Source organism: Diceros bicornis, chromosome 20, assembly GCF_020826845.1.
Source record: "Diceros bicornis minor isolate mBicDic1 chromosome 20, mDicBic1.mat.cur, whole genome shotgun sequence".
In the NCBI taxonomy this organism is placed as follows: domain Eukaryota; kingdom Metazoa; phylum Chordata; class Mammalia; order Perissodactyla; family Rhinocerotidae; genus Diceros; species Diceros bicornis.
Window position 1 is genome coordinate 8,154,855 of NC_080759.1, and position 21,846 is coordinate 8,176,700.

Consider the following 21,846-nt stretch of genomic DNA (forward strand, 5'->3'; position numbering starts at 1 on the left):
AATATTCTTCTCTTACAACTGGTGTTATTTGCTCCCATTTCTTTTCTTTTCATCCTCCCTATCACTATGATTTCCTCCTGTTCTTTCTCCTCATTCTTTCACTTAGTTCCAGCCTTATGCAAAATTTTGTAGTTAACCATATGGGTCCTTAAGTGTCTTCACTTGATGGTTTAGTTTATGCCTTTCCTGCATTTGCCAGTTATTATCATAGTGCCCTCAAGATGCCCCTCATTTGCTCAAATTGAAACTACCCTTTTATTTGTCTACAGAAAGAGCATGTCCTAGTATTACCCCTTACTCCAAAATCATCTTTCCCTTCTCCACCAAATTCATCAAATTTTCTTCCCTTTGGCATGATTATGGGCAAACAATCTGATTAAAACCCTTCACACAATGTCACCATATTGAAAATTTTAGGCCTTGGTAATTAAAATAATTAATTTGTGTGATAAGATTCTAAAAATTCATTACAAAGAACCACAGAGAAAACACCAACATGAATCCAAATAGATTTCACTTTCCATTTTCATCCTTGAATGCATATGTCAGAAATTCATCTTTGTCCTTGGTCTAATCCTCCTTAAGCAGTAAATGTATAATAATGAAATGAATGAGAGAAGGAATTAATATTTTGAGCCAGAAAGAACAGCAAATGCAAGTCCGAAGACTCAGGATATTGTCTCATTTCTACCACCGAACTTCTATGAGACTGACAAATTTTAATTCACCTCTCCAAGCCTCAGCCATCAATCTATTAAAAAGAAGCAATAAAATCCCAGTTATCTAAAATTCTTAATATCAAACTTTTATGTATCTTGTAATATGGGATATGAAATATCTCTTGGCACCTAACCTGTGTTTTTTGCCTTCAATCACCTAGATATATGATGTAATCTACATACTCCCAAATAATCAGGTTAGTGAGTAAGTAAGAAAATCCCTTCTCTGCAACATGTCCCTATTTTTTCTATATTTCTGGCCTACAAATTCTACTATGAAGTAGGCAATCTTTTGCTGGAGTTGCTTCTCTCAGCTAGTCAAAATTCAGAAGTTCAATATTTCCAGACTACTTGCTGAGCATTTGCTCTCTCTGACTAAACCTTAAGAGAAACACAGTCAATAGTGGTAAATGAAGTCATGTTTTACCCTTTCCCTTACCCACATTAGACCTGTAATAATCTCATTCACTATGGAGCCTGATTTCGTAGAGATTACGTGAGGCTGATTTCATATTGTTAGAAGCTGATTTGACAATGTGGAGTTGGAGCCAGTGAGTCAGGAGTCATGAGATTTTGGAAAGTGCCTATTATATAATGATGGTCACTTATTTTAAAATAATTTTATTCCACATATAAAATAATACAGTTAGCTCAAAAGAATGTCCTGGCACATAAAAATTAATATAGAATTAGATTTTACTGCAACTCTATTAGCACCTCAAAATACTATTACATTGTGAATGGATTAATAACACACAATAAGAGATCTATCCCAAAGGGTGACTTCTAAGAGTCTGTTTCACATGACTTGAATCCACTGTTAGGTTCCCTACGCTGATAGAAGTCCCAAAGGTTTTCCCAAGGTATAAGTCCTCACAATCTTAGTGTGGAACTGATTCTGCTGTAATGAGTGAATCTCACACCTGAGCACTTAAATCTTATACAGTTCATCTCAGGAGATATTTATACTTTGAAAATATAACCATTTGTTTGAATTAACAACCCTCCTTGGAAACAAAAGTTAGTTAATGGATATTGACAGGGTATATCCAGGATTAAGATGCAAGGATTAATCATAAAAACTCTATTATTCCAGGTTGAACTGGGGACGTTATGGATCAGAGAAACAAGACCAGAGTCACTGAGTTTATTCTTCTAGGGTTTCAGAATGAAAAAGAAGCAGAAATTCTTCTTTCTTCCACATTCCTGCTCACGTACATGACGTCTCTGATTGGCAACTCCATGATCATCCTTTTGGTGTGTGGTGACTATCGTCTGCATTCACCTATGTATTTCTTTGTAGCCAATCTTTCTTTCCTTGAGATTGCCATCACCTCCACAGTGTTGCCTAAGATGGTAGCCAACATATTTCCCCTCACCAAAGCAATATCTTTTGTGGGATGTCTCACACAGTCTATCTTCTACTTCCTTCTGAGATCTACAGAATTCTTCATCCTGGCTGTCATGTCCTTTGATCGATATGTTGCCATCTGCAACCCACTGAGGTATGCCATCATCATGAACAAACAGACATGTATATTGTTACTTCTGGGATCTTATGTGGGAGCATTTTTGTCAATGTTGGCTCCATCTATCTTAACTGCACCCATAATCTTTTGTGGGCCAAATAAAATCCAACATTTCTTCTGTAACAGAGCCCCCCTGCTAGCACTGGCTTGTACAGATATCTCTCTGGCTGAGATGGCTGACTTTATTGCCTCTGCTGTTTTGCTCTTGGGCTCCTTGCTCCTGACAGGAATGTCTTACACCTACATTGTTATTACTATCCTTAGAATCCCCTCTGTTCAGGGACGGCAGAAAGCATTCTCTACTTGTGTTTCACACATCACCGTGGTTACACTTCATTATGGAAGCTCCATCTTCCTTTATGTTCGCCCAAAAAAGGGCAATGCAATGAAAATTAACAAATTTGCCACAGTGCTGAATACCATTTTAACACCAATGTTGAACCCTTTCATCTATAGCCTTCGAAATGAGAAAGTCAAAGAATCCCTGAGAGATGCCTTCAGTAAATATGTAAGTATGCTAATAAATTTAAGACCTCAAAAGTGATATTTTTTTTAGACATCAATGATGTTGCATGCTTGACAACAAAATCATTCTTATTGATGTAATTTTTTAAAGGTTTTAAATAATGTAAAAAAAACTTTTTAAAAAAGCTTTAAATAAATCTTTTAAATAAAAAGGTTTGAAATCTGGACAGCTCTGCTTGAGATAGGTTCTCACCTATTGTTACACAATTCACTAATAACTTTTTCCCTATCAATATATCTTTGCTTTTAATACAGATAGAATCCCTTATTATAAAATAATGGTAAATTCCTTTTGACTTGATTTTTAAAATATAACCTATAAAATTATTTATCCCATTAGATATTTACATTTTAAATTATAGACTGATCTTCTCAAGCCTCCATGTAAGTTATGATCTGTAGCAGTTATGCTTCTATTTCTGTGGCATAGATGCTGATCTACCTGTGGCAAAGGAATTCATCAGAACTTACAAGCCCCTGCTGAACATGCAGAGAAGGATTAGCCACCAGGAAACTGTCAGAGAGGTGTATTCATGTTACCTTTCAGAACCAGTGGAAATGACTTCAGCTACACATTTTTTCACATAATGAGATTTATCTTAAAGTCTAATAATGACCTGGAAATTTCATGATGACGGAGATTACATTTGAATAAGCAGTCAAATTATCTTAATTAAATGTGAGGAAATTGGCCCAAGGATGTACTCATTTGAACATGAAAGAAGATCCACTCTTGTTACGTGAATTATTTATTTCACAATAGTTGAATTCTCTCTTGTAAGAAATGTGATTTCAAAAGAATACTGTTGGATGGGATAAGTTTATTAAAATATACACATCATGAAGATATGATCCCATCTTTGTCTGATCTCCTAAGACTCTTGCAGTGCTTCTTGCATGCCTCAGCCGTGTTATGGAAACTAGGATATAAAGATCTACAGTCATCTGCACTTAATTTGCCAATTATTTCCAGCTTATTTCAAGTCTATCAATTCTGATTTCCAACTATTAACTCATCATATCTTCTATATCTTTGACTACACATCTTGATTCTCTTTCCCTGAAAAAAAAAAAAAACCAATATTAGTAGTAATCTTTTCAATGGTTCTGTCTCTTCTCAGTTCTCTCTAATCTCCTGTCTAGACTCCCAGAGCACTTCTGGAGCCATCCACAGTGCTCAAGGCATTACTGGTTAGTGGAAGAGCTGTAGAATAATTCTTTCAAACATGACCATTGGTATTATTTTTTCTGTACTATAATGAATATAACCTGGAAATATAATTAGGGTTTGTATGCAAACAAGCATGAACTCTCTGAAGAAAAACAGCTCTATAGCAGTGGGCCAGCTTGCTGACCAGAAGAGATATAGGCTGCCTGCAAATAGTCTCCTCCTTTCTACTCAATTAGACTTAGATAAGGTAGACCTCACTTCACCTTCTGTGGGTAATGCATATTCTTGGAATTCAATATCAACTGGTGTGTCCTCTGTTAATTTAACATGTATCACAGAATTGAAATTGGGTGGTAAATTCTTTCCCAGATGTCATGATGTTTCTTGAGGACACTTATGATGACTGTATTGTTCATTTTTATATCTCCATTGCTGGCTAAGTATGTTTTCCTTAGTTGCATATGAGACAAATCACACCAGGGCAGAGATTCTTGTCTTTTAAATTCATTATTGTATCTCTATTATCTATAAAAGTGATTGAGGACTATTAGTTGTAGATAAATAGTGATTGAATTAGCAAATAAATGAAAGAATGAATTCTAAGTGGTCGATACGTACTTACTAATTAATAAGGTGACTAAATACTAACCAGTCAATATGTATTTTTACTGGATTAACATTTAATTTTTTAAAATTTTTTATTATTTTATAATAAAACCAGTTACACTGGTTTATAACATTGTGCACATTTCAGGTGTACATCATTATATTTTGGCTTCTGTATAGACTGCATCGTGTTCACCATCAAAAGTCTAGTTTTCATCCATCACCATACATGTAGACCCTTTACTCCTTTTGCCCTCCCCCCACCCCCTTTCCCACTGGTAACCACCAATCTGTTCTCCTTATCTACGTGTTTGTTTATCTTCCACATGTGAGTAAAATCCTACAGTATTTTCCCTTGTCTGACTTATTTTGCTTAGCATAATACTCTCAAGGTCCATCCATGTCATTGCAAATGGCATGATTTTGTCCTTTTTTATGGCTGATTAGTATTCCATTGTATAGATATATACCACATCTTCTTTATCCATTCCTCTGTTGATGGGCACTTACATTGCTTTCAAGTCTAGGCTATTGTGAATAATGCTGCAATGAACATAGGGGTGCATATATCTTTTCCAATTAGTGTTTTCATGTTCTTTGGATAAATACCCAGCATTGGAATAGCAGGATCATAAGGTATTTCTATTTTTAATTTTTTGAGAAATCTCCATACCGTTTTCCATAGTGGCTGCACCAGTTTGCATTCCCATGAGCAATGTATGAGGGTTTCCTTTTCTCCATATCCTCTTCAGTCTCAGAAGCTAAAAATTTTATATATGCTTTGTAATAGTACCTGAAATACTTCCCAGGATATTTAAATTAGCTGTCTTCATTTGAACCTCCTCGTTATTAGTCTGTTCATGTTTTCAATTTCTTCATCATTCAGTCTTGGTCAGTTGTATATTTCTAGGAATTTATCAATTTTTTTTCTAGATTATCCAATTTGTTGGTGTATAATTCGTTCATGGCATTCTCTTGATTTGTATTTCTATGACATCTGTTGTAATGTCTCCTCTTTCATTTTGAATTTTATGTGAGACTTTTCTGGGTTTTTTTCTTAGTCTAGGTAAAGCTTTGTCAATTTTCTTTATCTCTTCAAAAAGTCAATCATTAGTTTTGTTGATCTTTTCTATTGTTCTTCTACTCTTTCTTGATTTATTTGTGTATTCTTGTTACACTTGTTAAAGATCAGTTGTTTGTATATGTGTAGATTTATTTCTGGGTTTTCTATTCTGTTCCATTGATCTATGTGTTCATGTTTTTTATTCCAGTATCATACTGTTTTGATTACTGTACTTTTGTAATATATTTTGAAATCAGGAATGGTAATGCCTCTAGATTTTTCCTATTTTCTCATGATCCATTTAGCCATTCTGGGCCTTTTGTTGTTTCATATGAATTTTTAGATTTTTTTTACATCTGTAAAAAATAACATTGGAATTTTTATGAGAATAGCATTGAATCTGTAGATCACTTTGGGCAGAATGGACATTTTAACAATATTAAGTCTTCCAATCCATGCACATGGAATATTTTCCAATTTATTTGTGCCTTCTCTAAATTCTTTCATGAATATATTGTAGTTTTTACAGTACAAATCTTTCACCTCTTTGGTTAATTTTATTTGTAAGTAGTTTATTTTTTGTTTGTTTTGTTTTTTGTTTTATTGAGGTAACATTGGGTTATAACATTATATAAATTTCAGATGTACAACATTACATTTTGATTCCTGTGTAGTTTACATCATGTTCACCACCTAAAGGCTAATTACCATCCATCACCATATACATGTGCCTAATCACCTCTTTCACTCTCTGCTCTCCCCCCTTCCCCTCTGGTAACCACCAATCTAATCTCTGTATCTGTGTGTTTATTTGTTGTTGTTTTTATCTTCTATTTGTAAGTGAGATCATACAGTATTTGACTTTTTCCATCTGACATTTCACTTAGCATAATACCCTCAAGGTCGATCCATGTTGTCACAAATGGCTGGATTTCATTTTTTACAGCTGAGTGTATTCCATTGTGTATATATACCAAATCTTCTTTATCCATTTGCTCCTTGAAGGGCATTTAGGCTGTTTCCAAGTGTTGGCTATTATGAATAATGCCACAATGAACATAGGGGTGCATGTATCTTTATGCATTCATGTTTTCATTTTCTTTGGAAAAATACCCAGCAGTGGAATAGCTGGATCGTATGGTAGTTCTAGCCCTAATTTTTTGAGGAACCTCCATACTGTTTTCCATAGTGGCTGCACCAGTTTGCACTCCCACCAGCAGTGTATGAGAGTTCCTTTTTCTCCACATCCTCTCCAACACTTGTTATTTCTTGTCTTGTTAATTAGAGCCATTCTGACAGGTATGGGGTGATATCTCATTGTAGTTTTAATTTGCATTTCCCTGATAATTAGTGATGTTGAACATCATTGCATGTGCCTGTTTGCCATCTGTATATCTCCTTTGAAAAAATGTGTTTGGATCTTTTACCCATTTTTTAGTTGGGTTGTTTGCTTTTGTTGTTGAGATGTATGTGTTCTTTATATATTTTGGATATTAACCCCTTATCAGATATATGGTTTGCAAATGTGTTCCTCTAATTGGTAGGTTGTCTTTTGGCGTAGTCATTGATGGTTTCCTTTGCTGTGCAGAAGCTTTTCAGTCTGATGTAGTCCCATTTGTTTATTTTTTCTATTTTTTCACTTGCCCAGATGTGGTACTTGAATATAGACTGCTAAGACTGATGTCGAAGAGCATACTGCCTATGTTTTCTTCTAAAAGTTTCATGATTTCAGTTCTTACATTCAAGTGTTTAATCCATTTTGAGTTAGTTTTTGTGCTTTGTGTAAGATAATAGTCTACTCTCATTCTTTTGCATGTGTCTGTCCAGTTTTCCCAACACCATTTATTGAAGAGAATTTCTTTTCTCCATTGTATGTTCTTGGCTCTCTTGTGAAAAATTAGCTGTCCGTAGATGTATGGGTTTATTTCTGGGTTCTTGATTCTGTTCCATTGATCTGTGTGTCTGTTTTTGTGCCAGGACCATGCTGTTTTGATTACTATAGGTTTGTAGTATATTTTGAAATCAGGGAGTGTGATAGCTCTAGTTTTGTTCTTTTTTCTCAGGATTCCTTTGGCTATTTGGGGTCTTTTGTTGTTCCATATAAATTTTAGGATTCTTTGTTCTATTTCTCTGAAAAATGTCATTGGAACTTTGATAAAGATTGCATTGAATCTGTAGATTGACTTAGGATGTATGGATATTTTAACTATGTTCAGTCTTCCAATCCAAGTTTACAGAATATCTTTCCATTTCTTTGTGTCTTCAATTTCTTTCAACAATGTTTTATAGTTTTCAGTGCACAGGTCTTTCACCTCTTTGGCTAAGTTTATTCGTCTGTCCTAGGAATTTTATTCTTTTTGTTACAATTGTAAATGGGATTGTATTCTTAATTTCTCTTTCTGCCAGTTCATTGTAGGTATATAGAAATGGAACTGATTTTTCTATGTTGATTTTATATCCTGCAAAATTCTGTATTCACTTATTATTTCTAAAAGTTTTTTGCTGGATTCTTTCAAGTTTTCTATATGTAAAATCATGTCATCTGCAAATAGTGATAGTTTCACTTCTTCGTTTCCAATCTGGATCCCTTTTTTATCTATTTCTTGGTTGATTGCTCTGGCTGGGACTTTCAACGCTATGTTAATAACAGCGGCAAAAGTAGGCACCCTGGTGTGGTTCCGGATCTTAGAGGGATAGCTGTTTTTCTCCATTGAGTATAATGTTAGCTGTGGGTTTGTCATATAAGGCCTTTATTATGTTGAGGTATGTTCCTTCTATACCTATTTTATTCAGATTTTTTATCATAAATGGATGTTGCATCATGTCAAATGCTTTCTCTGCATCTATTGAGATGATCACGTCATTTTTTTCTTCATTTTTTTAATGTAGTGTATCATATTGATTGATTTGTGGATGCTGAACCATCCTTGCATCCCTGCGGTAAATCCCACTTGATCATGGTGTATGACTTTTTAATGTATATTTGATTTCAATTTGATAATATTTTTTGAGGATTTTTGCATAAATGTTCATCAGTGGTATTGGCCTGTAATTTTCTTTCTTTGTGTTGTCCTTGGTATCAAGAGTAATGTTGCCTTCATAGTAAGGTTAGGAAGCTTCCTCTCCACTTCAACTTATTGGAAGAGTTTGAGAAGGATAGGTATTAAGTCTTCCTTGAGTGTCGGGTAGAATTCACCAGGGAAGCCATCTGGTCCTGGACTTTTATTTTTTGGGAGGTTTTTGATTACCATTTCAATCTCCTACTAGTGATTGGTCTATTCAAATTCTCTATTCCTTATTGATTCAGTTTTGGAAGGTTGTATAATTCTAAGAATTTATCCATTTCTTCTAGATTATCCAATTTGTTGGCATATAGCTTTTCACAGTATTCTCTTATAATCTTCTGTATTTCTGAGGAGTCTGTTAATTTCTCCTCTTTCATTTCTGATTTTATGTATTTGAGCCTTCTCTTTTTTTCTTGGTGAATCTGGCTAATGGTTTGTTAGTTTTGTTTATCTTTTCAAAGAACCAGCTCTTAGTTTCATTGATTATTTTCCTATTTTTTTCTTTTTTCTTTTTTCTTTTTTTTTAGTCTCTATTTCATTTATTTCTGCTCTAATTTTTATTATTTCCTTCCTTCTATTGATTCTTGGCTTTGTTTGTTCTTCCTTTTCTAGTTCCTTTAGGTGCACTATTAAATTGTTTATTTGAGATTTTTCTCATTTGTTGAAGTACACCTGTATTGCTATTAGAACTGCTTTTGCTGTGTCCCATAAATTTTGACATGTCATGTTTTCATTTTTCTCCAGATACTTTTTGATTTCTCTTTTCATTTCTTCATTGACCCCACAGTTGTTCAGTAGTATTTTGTTTAATCTCCACGTATTTGTGGTTGTTCCAATTTTCTTCCTGTAATTGATTTATAGTGTCATACTTTTGTGGTCAGAAAAGATGCTTGGTATTATTTCACTCTTTTTAAATTTATTGAGACTTGTTTAGTGGACTAATATGTGATCTATCCTGGAGAGTGTTCCATGTGCATTCAAAAAGAATGTGTATTCTGCAGTTTTGGGATGGAATGTCCTTTATATATCTACTAAGTCCATCCAGTGTAATGTGTCATTTAAGGCCAATGTTTCCTTACTGATCTTCTGTTTGGATGATCTATCTATTGTCATAAGCAGAGTGTTAAAGTCCCCTACTATTATTGTGTTACTGTCTATTTCTCCTTTTATGTCTGTTAATAATTGCTTCATATATTTATGTGCTCCTACACTAGGTGCATAGATATTTACAAGTGTTATAGCCTCTTGTTGGATTGTTCCCTTGATCATTATGTAGTGCCCTTCTTTGTCTCTTGTTACAGTTTTTGTTTTAAAGTCTATCTTGTCTGATATGAGTAGTGCTACCCCAAGTTTCTTTTCATTGCCATTTGCATGGGGTACCTTTTTCCATCCCTTCACTTTCAGTTTATGAGTGTCTTTAGGTCTGAATTGTGTCTCTTGTATGCAGCATATATATGGGTCTTGTTTTTTAATCCCTTCACCCACCCTATGCCTTTTGTGTGTGTGTGTGTGTGTGTGTGTATGTGTGTTTGTGAGGAAGATCAGCCCTGAGCTAACATCCAAGCTAGTCCTCCTCTTTTTTTATTGCTGAGGAAGACTGGCCCTGGGCTAACATCTGTGCCTGTCCTCCTCTACTTTATATGGGATGCCGCCACAGCATGGCCTGACAAGTGGTGCCTCGGTGTGCACCCAGGATCCGAACCCGGGCCGCCAGCGGTGGAGCACACACACTTAACCACTATGCCACGGGGCCGACCCCAACCCTATGCCTTTTCATTGGAGCATTTAGTCCATTGACATTTAAAGTAGCTATTGATAAGTATGTGATTATTGCCATTTTGTCACTTTTTTTCTGGGTGTTTTAGTAATTTTTCTCTGTTCTTATCTTCTTCTCTTGCTCTCTTCCCTTGTGGTTTGTTGGCTTTCTTTAGTATTATGTTTGGGTTCCTTTCTCTTAATTTTTTGTGTATTTATTATAGGTTTCTGGTTTGTGATTACCATGAAGTTCATATGATAACCTATGTACATAGTAATCTATATTAAGTTGCTGGTCTCTTAAGTTTGACCTCTTGCTAAAAGCTCTCCTCTTTTAGTCCCCTCCTCCCATATTTTATGTTTTTGATATCATATTTAACCTCTTTATTGTGTGTTTTATGCATTACCCTTTTATCATGGAAATCTATAATTTTAGTATTTTTGTATTTTCACCTTCACATTAGCTTCATAGGTGGTTGATCTGATACCTTTACTGTATATTTGCCTTATCAGTGGTTTTATTGTTCTGTTTTGGGTTTTTTGATAATTTTCTTATTTCTATTTGTGGTATTTTCTTTTCCACTTAAACAAATCTCTTTAGCATTTCTTGTAAGGCTTGTTTATTGGTGATAGGCTCCTTTAGTTTCTGCTTGTGTCAAAAACTTTTTATCACTCCTTCCATTCTGAATGATAACTTTGCTGGGTATTCTTGGCTGTAGGGTTTTCTTTTCAGCACTTTAAATATATTGTGCTCTTCCATTCTAGCCTGTAAGATTTCTGCTGAGAAGTAAGCTGATAGGCTTATGAGGTTTCCTTTGTATGTAACCTTTTGTCTCTCTCTTGCACTTTTGTAGGATGCTCTCTTTATCTTTAATTCTGGACATTTTAATTACGATGTGTCTTGGTGTGGGCCTCTTTGGGTTCATCTTGTTTGGTACTCTCTGTGCTTCCTGTGCCTGGATGTCTGTTTCCTTCCTTAGGGTAGGAAATTTTTCAGCTATTATTTCCTGACATAGCTTCTCTGCTCCTTTGTGTCTCTCTTCTCCCTCTGGGACATCTATATTATGGATGTTAGTACACTTGATGTTGTCCCAGAGGTCTCGTCTCTTAGACTCTCCTCATTCTTTTTCATTCGTTTTTTTCTTTTTTCTGTTCAGCGTGGGTGATTTCTTCTCATCTTTCATCCAGCTCACTGATCTGCTCTTCTGTATCATCTACTCTGCTATTGATTCCTTCTAATTAATTTTTAATTTCCATTATTGTATTTTTTGTTTCCATTGGTTCTTTTTTGTAGTTTCCATTTCTTTGTTGAAGTTATCACTGAATTCATCCTTTCTTCTCCCCAGTCAGTGAGCATCCTTATGACTATTAGTTTGTACTCTTTATCAGGTAGATTGTTTATCTCTGTTTCATTTAATTCTTTTTCTGAGGAATTGTATTGTTCCCTTATTTGGAACATATTCCTTTATCTCATTTTTCCTTTTTCTCTGTGTTTATTTCTATGTATTAGGTAGATCAGCTACATCTCCTGACCTTGGAGAAGTGGCATTATGCAAGTGATGCCTTATGAGGCCCCGCAGCATGCTTCCCTCTCATCAACAGTTCCTAGTGTTGCAAGAGTATTCCCTGTGTGGGCTACGTGTGTCCTTCTGTTGTGTTGGGGTTGCTGTTGCTGCAGTTGTACGGGGAGGCTAGGCTGTCCCCCTGGCTGGCTGGTTGTAATGCTCAGCTGTGTGTAGCTGTTATGGTCCCTTCAGTCACTTTATTAGGTATGGGGATCCCCAGCACAGTTGGCTGCAAGGTGTAATAGCACATTCCTGCTGCAGTTTTTCTACTAAATGAGTAGGCCCACAGCATGGTTGGTTGCTAGGCTTAGGGGCTTACAATTGCTGTAGGCCTCTGGCCTGCAATGCTGTTGTCAGCTCTCCAAGTAGTGCAGCTGGGTGGGGTCAGCCCCGGGTATGGCAGCACATAATTGTTTCAGGCATTGGAATGTGGGGCCAATCCCCTATGTGGCTGTTTGAGAGGCAGAAGTCTACTTCAGCTGGTAAGCCTCATCACCTGCAGGCCCATGTACCCCATCAGTGCAGTCCTGCCCCATGCACATACCCTGCCCACTGAAGCAGACCCACTCACCTCACTGCAGGGGCCCCACAGACTCCACCAGTGCAGGCCTGCCCCTCATACATGCCATGCCCCACAGGGGGTGAACCTACTGGCCCCACTGCCAAGTCCCACACATCCCACCTAAGTTGCCTGAGGGCTTACTGTGGGGTGGGGCCAGTCCCTAGGACAGGCTGCCTGCCCTGGCTGAGCTGAATTAAATTGGTGCTCTAGGGGGTGGGGCAGACCCCTGCACTAACAGACTAGGGGAAAACTCCAATGGCATCTGCCAGCATCTGCACACGTGTACTAGGTCACAATAATGGCTGCTGCCAAATCTAAGTCCCTGGGGAGGTGGTGCTCTCTCCCTCCTGCCTCACTAATATGTGCCCAGAGCCTATCACGTGACTCTCTTTTCACCATAGGACTGTGTACCTTCTGTTCTGGTGATTTTAGGTTGCATTCCAAAATGGGTGAATTTGTGCATGGGCCCTTTAAGAGCAGGCTTTTCTTTCTGTTATGTTTGATAGCTTTTCTGGGGGTATTCCCCATTTTATTTAATAGCCAGCAAAGCCGGATATTATGGCACTCATCTCCGTTGTGCTGAGTTCAAAAGCTACTAATTATGGCAAAGCTCTCCTGCTCAGATCCCCTGCTCCTCAAGGGAATGCTTCATACCTTAAGATTTCTCCTGGCTATGAAGTGCCATGGCTAGAATGTGGCTTTTTCCTCTCCAGAAAGGAATTTCTGCCTCTTCCACCTCAGTCAGCACTGTCCCTTTTTGTGAGGGTTCTTTTTATCCAGTTTCCGGTTCTCTCTCAGGGGTAATTTTTCCCAGGGTAGTTGTAAATTTGTTGTGTCCATGGGAGGAGGTGAATTCAGAGTCTTCCTACACCATCAGCTTCCCAGCAGTCTCTACAAGTATTTTATTATTTTTGAAGCTATTATAAATAGGATTGTTTTTCTTAATTTACTTTTTGTATACTTTATTGTAAATGTATAGAAACAAACTGATTTTTGTATGTTGATTTTATCTTTTGAAACTTTACTAAATTTATTTATTCTAACAGCTTTTTGATGGAGTCTTTAGGATTTTCTACATTTAAGATTATGTCATCTGCTAACAGAGACCACTTAACTTCTTTTCCAATTTGGATTTTTAATTTCTTTTTCTTTCTTAATTGGTCTGGCTAGGACTTCCACTATATGTTAAATAGAAGCAGTGAGAGTGAGCATCTTTGTCTTGTTCCTAATATTAGAGGGAAAGCTTTCAGTTTTTCACCATTGACTCTAATGAAAGTTATGGGCTTGTCATATATGGCCTTTATTATGTTGCAGTATGTTCCTTATACCTACTTTGTTGAGCATTTTTATCAAGAACGTGTGTTGAATTTTTTCAAATGCTTTTTCTGCATCTATTGAGACTATGATGTGATTTTTATTCTTTATTGTGTTAATGTGTATCACTTTTATTGATTTGTACATGTTGAACCATCCTTGCATAACGGGGATAAATCCCACTTGATGATAGTGTATAATTAAGGCGCTGTTGAATTAAATTTGCTAGAATTTTGTTGACGATTTTTGCATCTGTGTTCATCAGGGATAGTGGCCTGTAATTTATTTAATTATATTTTTCTTGTCTGGCTTCAGTATGAGGATAATGGGGACTTCATAAAATGCGTTTGGAACTATTCCTTCCTCTTCAATATTTTGGAAGAGTTTCAAAAGGATTGGCGTCTTCAAAAGTATTTAATTCTTCTTTAAATGTTTAGTAGAATTTACCCATGAAGCCATCTGGTCCTAGGCTTCTCTTTGTTGGGGAGATTTTTGATTACTAATTTAGTCTCCTCACTCATTATTACTTTGTTTATATTTCCTAGTTCTTCTTTATTCAGTCTTATTATTTTTAGGAATTTATTCATGTTTTCTTGGTTATCCAATGTATTGGCATATAATAGTAGTATTCTCTTATGATTCTTTGTATTTCTGTGGCATCAGTTGTAATGTATCCTCTTTCATTTCTAATTTTATTTGAGGCTCTTCTTTTTCTTCTTAGTCTAGCTAAAGTTTTGTCAATTTTATCTTTCAAAAAAATTAACTCACATTTGTAGATCTTTTTTGTTATTTTTCTATCCTCGCTTTGATTTATTTGTGCTCTAATTTTTATTATATTCTTCCTTCTGTAAACTTTGGGCTTAGTTTGTTTATTTTCTAGCCCCTTGTAAAGATAGGTTGTGTTTTTGAGATTTTTCTTCTTTATTAATATAGGTATTTATCAATAAAATGGTATGACCTGAAACTGTAAAACTCACAGAAGAAGACAGGGGGAGTGCTTTATAATACTGATTTTGGCAATGATTTTCTGTATATGTTGCCAAAACCACAGGTAACAAAAGTAAAGATAAGCAAATTGGGCTGCAGCAAACTAAAAAGCTTCTGCATAGCAAAGGAAACAATCAACAAAATGAAATAGCAACCAATGGAATGGGAAAGTATATTTGCAAACTGTATATCTGATAAGGGGTTAATTTCCAAATATATAAGGAACTTATACAACTCAATAGGAAAAACCCAAATATTCCAATTAAAAAGTGTGCAAAGAACTTGAATAGAATTTTCTCCAAAGGAACATATAAATGGCCAATAGATATATGAAAAGATGCTCAATATCAATCATCATCAGGAAATGCAAATCAAAATCACAATAAGATATCACCTCCCACCTGTTAGAATGGCTATTATCAAAAATAAAAAAGATTAACAAGCATTGGTAAAGATGTGGAAAAAATGGGAATTCTTGTATGCTGTGGGTAGAAATGTAAAATTGTGCAGCTACTATGGAAAACAGTATGAAGATTTCTAAAAAATTAAAAATAGACTTGCCTTATGATCCAGCAGTCCAATGTCTAGTTATATATCCAAAAGATTTTAAATCAAGATATCAAAGAGATATCTGCATTCCCATGTTCATTGTAGTACAGGCATACCTTGTTTTATTGGGCTGCACTTTATTGCATTTTACAGATACTGTGCTTTTTACAAATAAAGGTTTGTGGCAACTCTGCACTGAGCAAGTCTTCCAGTACCATTTTTCCAAGTGCATTTGCTCACTTTGTGTCTCTGTGTCACATTTTGCTAATTCTCACAATATTTCAAACTTTTTCATTATTATTATATTTGTTATGGTGATCTGAAATCAGTGATCTTTGATGTTACTATTGTAATTGTTTTGGGGTGTCACAAACTGTGGCTATGTAAGATGGCAAACGTAACCAATAAATGTGTGTGTTCTGACTTCTCTACTGACCAGCTTTTTCCCCATCTCTCTCCCTCTCCTTGGGCCTACCTATTTCCTGAGACACAACAATATTAAAATTAGGCCAGTTAGTAACTCTACAATGGCCTCTTAATTCTTCAAGTGAGAGGAAGATTCACACATCTCTCCCTTTAAATCAAAAGCTAGAAATGATTATGCTTAGTGAGGAAGGCATGTTGAAAGCTGAGATAGGTCAAAAGCTAAGCCTTTTGCACTGGTTAACCAAGTTGTGAATGCAAAGGCGAAGTTCTTGAAGGGAATTAAAAATGCTGCTCCAGTGAACACATGGATGATTTAAGAAATCAAAACAGCCTTATTGCTGATATGGAGAATGTTTTAAAGGTCTAGATAGAAGATCAAAGCATCCACAACATTCCCTCAAGCCAAAGCCTAATCCAGAGCAAGGCCCTAACTCTCTTCAATTCTATGAAGGTGGAGAGAGGTGAAGAAATTGCAGAAGAAAAGTTTAAAACTAGCAGAGGTTGGTTCATGACGTTTAAAGAAAAAGTCATTCCATAACATAAAAGTGCAAAGGGAAGCAGCAAGTGCTGGTATAGAAGCTGCAGCAAGTTCTCAAGAAGATATAGCTAACATAATTAATGAAGGTGGCTACACTAAACAACAGATTTTTAATGTAGATGAAACAGCCTTATACTGGAAGAAGATGCCATCTAGGACTTTCATAGCTAAAGAGGAGAAGTCAATGTCTAGCTTCAAAGGATGGGCTGACATTCTTGTTAGGGGCTAATGCAGCTGTTAACTTTAAGTTGAAACCAATGCTCATTTACCATTCTGAAAATCCCAGGGCCCTTAAGAATTATGCTAAATCTACTCTGTCTGTGCTCTATAAATAAAACAACAAAGCCTAGATGACAGCACTTCTGCTTACAGCATAAGTTACTGAACACTTTAAGCCCACTGTTAAAAACACCACCTACTGCTCAAAAAAAAAAGAGATTCTTTTCAAAATATTACTGCACCTTAACAAAGCACTTGGTCACCTAAGAGTTCTGATGGAGATATACAACGAGATTAGTGATGTTTTCATGCCTGCTAACACAACATCCATCCTTCAGCCCATGGAATCAAGGAGTAATTTCAATGTTCAAGTCTTATGATTTAAGAAATACATTTTGTAAGGCTATAGCTGCCATAGATAGTGACTCCTGTGATGGATCTGGGCAAAGTAAATTGAGAACCTTATGGAAAGGATTCATCATTCTAGATGCCATTAAAAACATTTATGATTCATAGGAAGAAGTAAACATATCAACATTAACAGGAGTTTGGAAGAAGTTGGTTCCAACCCTTGTGGATGACTTGGAAGGGTTTAAGACGTTAGTGGAGAAAGTAACTGCAGATGTGGTGGAAATATCAAGACAACTAGAATTAGAAGTGGAGCCTGAAGATGTGACTGAATTGCTTCAATCTCATAAAATTTTAATAGATGAGGAGTTGCTTCTTAAGGATGAGGAAAGAAAGTGGTTTCTTGAGATAGAACTAATCCTGATGAAGACTCTGTGATGACTGCTGAAATGACAACAAAGGATTTAGAATATTACATAAACTTAGTTGGTAAAGCACTGATAAAGTTTGAGAGGATTGACTCCAATTTTGAAAGAGGTTCTTTTGGGGGTAAAATGCTATTAAACAGCATTGCATGCTACAGAGAAATTGCTCTTGAATGGAAGAGTCAATCAAGGCAGCAAACATTATTGTTGTCTTATTTTAAGAAATTGCCACAGCTACCTCAGCCTTCAGCAACCACCACTCTGATCATTCAGCAGTCATCAACATTGAGGCAAACCCTCTACCAGCAAAAAGCTTATAACTTGCTGAAGCCTCACATAATGGTTAGCATTTTTTAGCAACAAAGTATTTTTTAACTAAGGTATGGCATTTTTTTTAAGACAAAATGCTATTGCACAGTTAATAGGCAACAGTGTAGTGTAAAAATAACATTTATGTGCACTGGGAGACCAACAATTAGTGTGACTTGCTTTTTGTGATATTCACTTTATTGCAGTGGTCTAAAATGGAACTCGCAATATCTCCAAGGTATGCCTGTGTAATTCACAATAGTGAAGATATGGGAATGACCCCAATATCAATTAATGGGTGATTAGATAAAGAAAATATGGTATATACATACAAAGGAATATTATTCAGCCTTAAAAATGAAGACAATCCTACCATTAGTGACAGTACGGATGGGCCTGAAGGACATTATAGTAAGTATAAGTCAGTCATAGAAGGACAAATACTGCATAATTCTACTTATACAAGGTATCTAAAATAGTCAAATTCATAGAAGCAGAGAATAGAATGGTGGTTTTCAGGAGATAGGGGGCTGAGATGGATATGTTTATTAGTTTGATTGTAGTGATAGTATCATGAGTGTATGAATATGTCAAAGCTCATCAAAACGTATCCATTAAATATGTGCAATAATTTTTAAAAATAAAATAAACAAAATGAGAGAAAAAAGGGTTATCAAACAAGCTACCACTTTTGGCTACTGGAACTAAATCATCAGAGAATTTTCAGAGCAGCTATAAAGAATTGCACGTCAGAGTTATCCCATTAGAAGGGCAAGGTAGTTGGGGTATGCATACACCAAATCCTGTCAGAGTCATTGTTGGAGTGCTGGGCATACAATACATTACATCTTTGGTACCCCTGGTCTGGTACTAAGCTGAGCTCAAGAGGGAGTAGAAACACTCAGGCAAGAAAAGCAGATATTTGTGTGAAGGTGAGCTTATATGCACTGATATGCAAAGACATAGAGGATATGTGGAATGCTTCAACAGTATCTATTGTAACCTGTACACACACACACACAAACACACACATTGAATAAGTAGTTTAAAATTTCCAACAAATAAATAATGATGCTCAGTTAATTTCCTTTAATGTTCCACCAAACACTGAAAAAACAAACAAAAAACAATGTTGTATAATCTCACAGAAAATTCTTCAGAGAATAGGAAAAAAATAACCCCAAATGATTCTTCATGTGATTATATTAGGCTAATAGGCCCTTGTGATCAAAACTCAGCAAGGATATTATAGAAAAATAATATTAAAGGGTAATCACAGTCACAAAAATTGAGGGAAATATTTAACAAAATTTAGAAATTGAATGCTGCAGTAAATAATCATAACTACCAAGTTGGGTTTGTGGAAGACACAAGTTGCTTTAATGTTTAAAAATTATAAGACTGTAATTCACTGTCTTAAAATTTACAAGTAAAATAAAATATCATCTCAAATGATGAAAAAGCAATCAGTTTCTCATCTGTCATTTTTAATGATCAAATGTTAAAATCATTTTCATTATATCTAGAACAAAATTTATATGCTCATTTTTGCCACATATTCAAAACTGTTCTAGAGGTCCCAGAAATGAACATGACAGAGATGTAATTAGAATAAAGAAAATAACTGATTTTTATTTGAGGATCTTTAAAATTTTTATATTAAAATATTATAATTTTCTATCAAGTTATTAAGACTAACAAGAAAACGAGTAAGTTTGAAGGATACAAAACCAAAACACAAGATTAAATTGCAATTCTATATATCAGCATAAAAGTTACAAAAGTAAATATGAGTATAAAATATTTAATTATAAGTTTTCAATGTGTCTACAATAATTATTGAAAAGAAACTCTGTAGAAGGGTAAAAGAGGAGATCTAAATAAATAGGAAGAAATATCATGTTTATGAAAAGAAAACCCAATGTTGTAAAGATCTTAGTACTTCCCAAATGGCTTAAAAATTCATTATACTTCCCATTGAAACACTAACAGTTACTTCAGTTTCCACCCAAGATGGAATGACAAGGGCTAAGCTTACACTTTTGCCTGAAACAACACCACCAAAAGAAAAAAATCAGGCAAAATGTATGAAAATAATAATTTATAATACTGATATGTAGATATAGCAGACAGTCATCCCTGAAAGATAGAAAACAAGTGAATTAAAGCTAAAAGAATAAATCCAAATCCATGGGAAATTTTTATTATAAGAAGTTGTGACCTCAGCAGTAGAGTATAATTAGCCACAGAGTAAGCACTGCTGTAGTCCTCTCTAATTAATTATAAAATTATCAAATTATTGGCAAACCTCCTTAACTTACATCTTACATCCATAACAAAGCTCAAGAAGATTTATGGAAATATAAAAATACTCAGCAGCCAATAAAATCTAGAATCCAATAAAAAATTAACAAGAATACAAAGCACCAGGAAAACGCAATGCATAATGCGGAGAACAATCAATCTATCATTTAAAATCAAACAAGATGAAAATGAAAATATGACATGACAAAACTTATGGGATACAGCAAAAGCAGTTCTAAGAGGGAAGTTTATAGCAATACACGCCTACCTCAACAAACAAGAAAAGTCTCAAATAAACAATCTAACAATGCACCTAAAGGAACTGGAAAAAGAAGAACAAACAAAGCCCAAAATCAGTAGAAGAAAGGAAATAATAAAAATCAGAGCAGAAATAAATGAAATAGAGACCAAAAAAAAAAAAAAAAAAAAGCAGAGAAAATCAGTGAAAAGAAGAGCTGGTTCTTTGATAACATAAACAAAATAGACAAACCTTTAGCTAGGCCCAAGAAAAAATAGAGAAGGCTCAAATAAATAAAATCAGAAATGAAAGAGGAGAAATTACAATGGACACCTCAGAAATACAACAGATTACAAGAGAATACTATGAAAAGCTATATGCCAATGAATTGGATAATCTAGAAGAAATGGATAAATTCTTAGAATCATATAAACTTCCAAAACTGAATCAAGAAGAAATAGAAATTTGAATAGACCATTCACCAGTAAGGAGACTGAAACGAAATAAAAAACCTCCTCCCAAAAAAACCGAGGACCAGACGGCTTCCTAGAGGGTGAATTCTACCAAACACTCAAGGAAGACTTAATACCTATCCTCAAACTCTTCCAAAAAATTCAAGTGGAGAGGAAGCTACCTAACTCATTCTATGAAGCCAACATTACCCTGATACCAAAGCCAGACAAGGACAACACAAAAAAAATAAAATTACATGTCTTTATCACTGATGAAAATTGATGCAAAAATCCTCAACAAAAAACTAACAAATCAAATAAAACAACACATTAAAAAGATTATACACCATGATCAAGCGAGATTTAATTCCAGGGATGCAGGGATGGTTCAACATCGACAAATCAATCAACGTGATACACTACATTAACAAAACGAAGAATAAACATCACATGATCATCTCAATAGATGCAGAGAAAGCATTTGACAAGCTACAGCATCCATTTATGATAAAAACTCTGAATAAAATGGGTATAGAAGGAAAGTACCTCAACATAATAAAGGCTATATGTGACAAACCCACAGTTAACAACATTCTCAATGGAGAAAAACTGAAAACTATTCCTCTAAGAACAGGAACCATACAAGGATGCCCACTTTCACCACTCTTATTGAACACAGTATTGGAAGTCCTGGCAAGAGCAATCAGGCAAGAAAAAGAAATAAAGGGGATCCAAATTGGAAAGGAAGAAGTGAAACTGTTACTATTTGCAGATGACATGATTTTATGTATAGAAAACCCTAAAGAATCCACCAAAAAACTTTGAGAAATAATAAATGAATATAGTAATGTTGTGGAATACAAAAAGCAACATGCAACCATCAGTTGTGTTTCTATACATTAACAACGAAGTAGAAAAAAGAGAAATTAAGAGTACAATCCCATTTACAATTGCAACAAAAAGAATAAAATACCTAGGAATAAATTTAACCAAAGAGATAAAGGACTGGTACACTGAAAATTATAAAACATTGTTGAAAGAAATTGAAGAAGACACAAAGAAATGGAAAGATATTCTGTGCTCTTGGATTGGAAGAATTAACATAGTTAAAATGTCCATATTTCTTAAAGCAATCTACAGATTCAATGCAATCCCTATTAAAGTTCCAATGACATTT

At 35.2% G+C, this 21,846-nt stretch overlaps 1 protein-coding gene across 2 annotated transcripts in view; it reads right to left on the reverse strand.

Annotated features, from left to right (window-relative positions):
• The window catches only part of LOC131419114 (Golgi-associated RAB2 interactor protein 4-like), a 101,953-nt gene that overhangs the window by 36,439 nt on the left and 43,668 nt on the right, over positions 1-21,846 (reverse strand). The gene's annotated exons all lie outside the window — the stretch shown is intronic.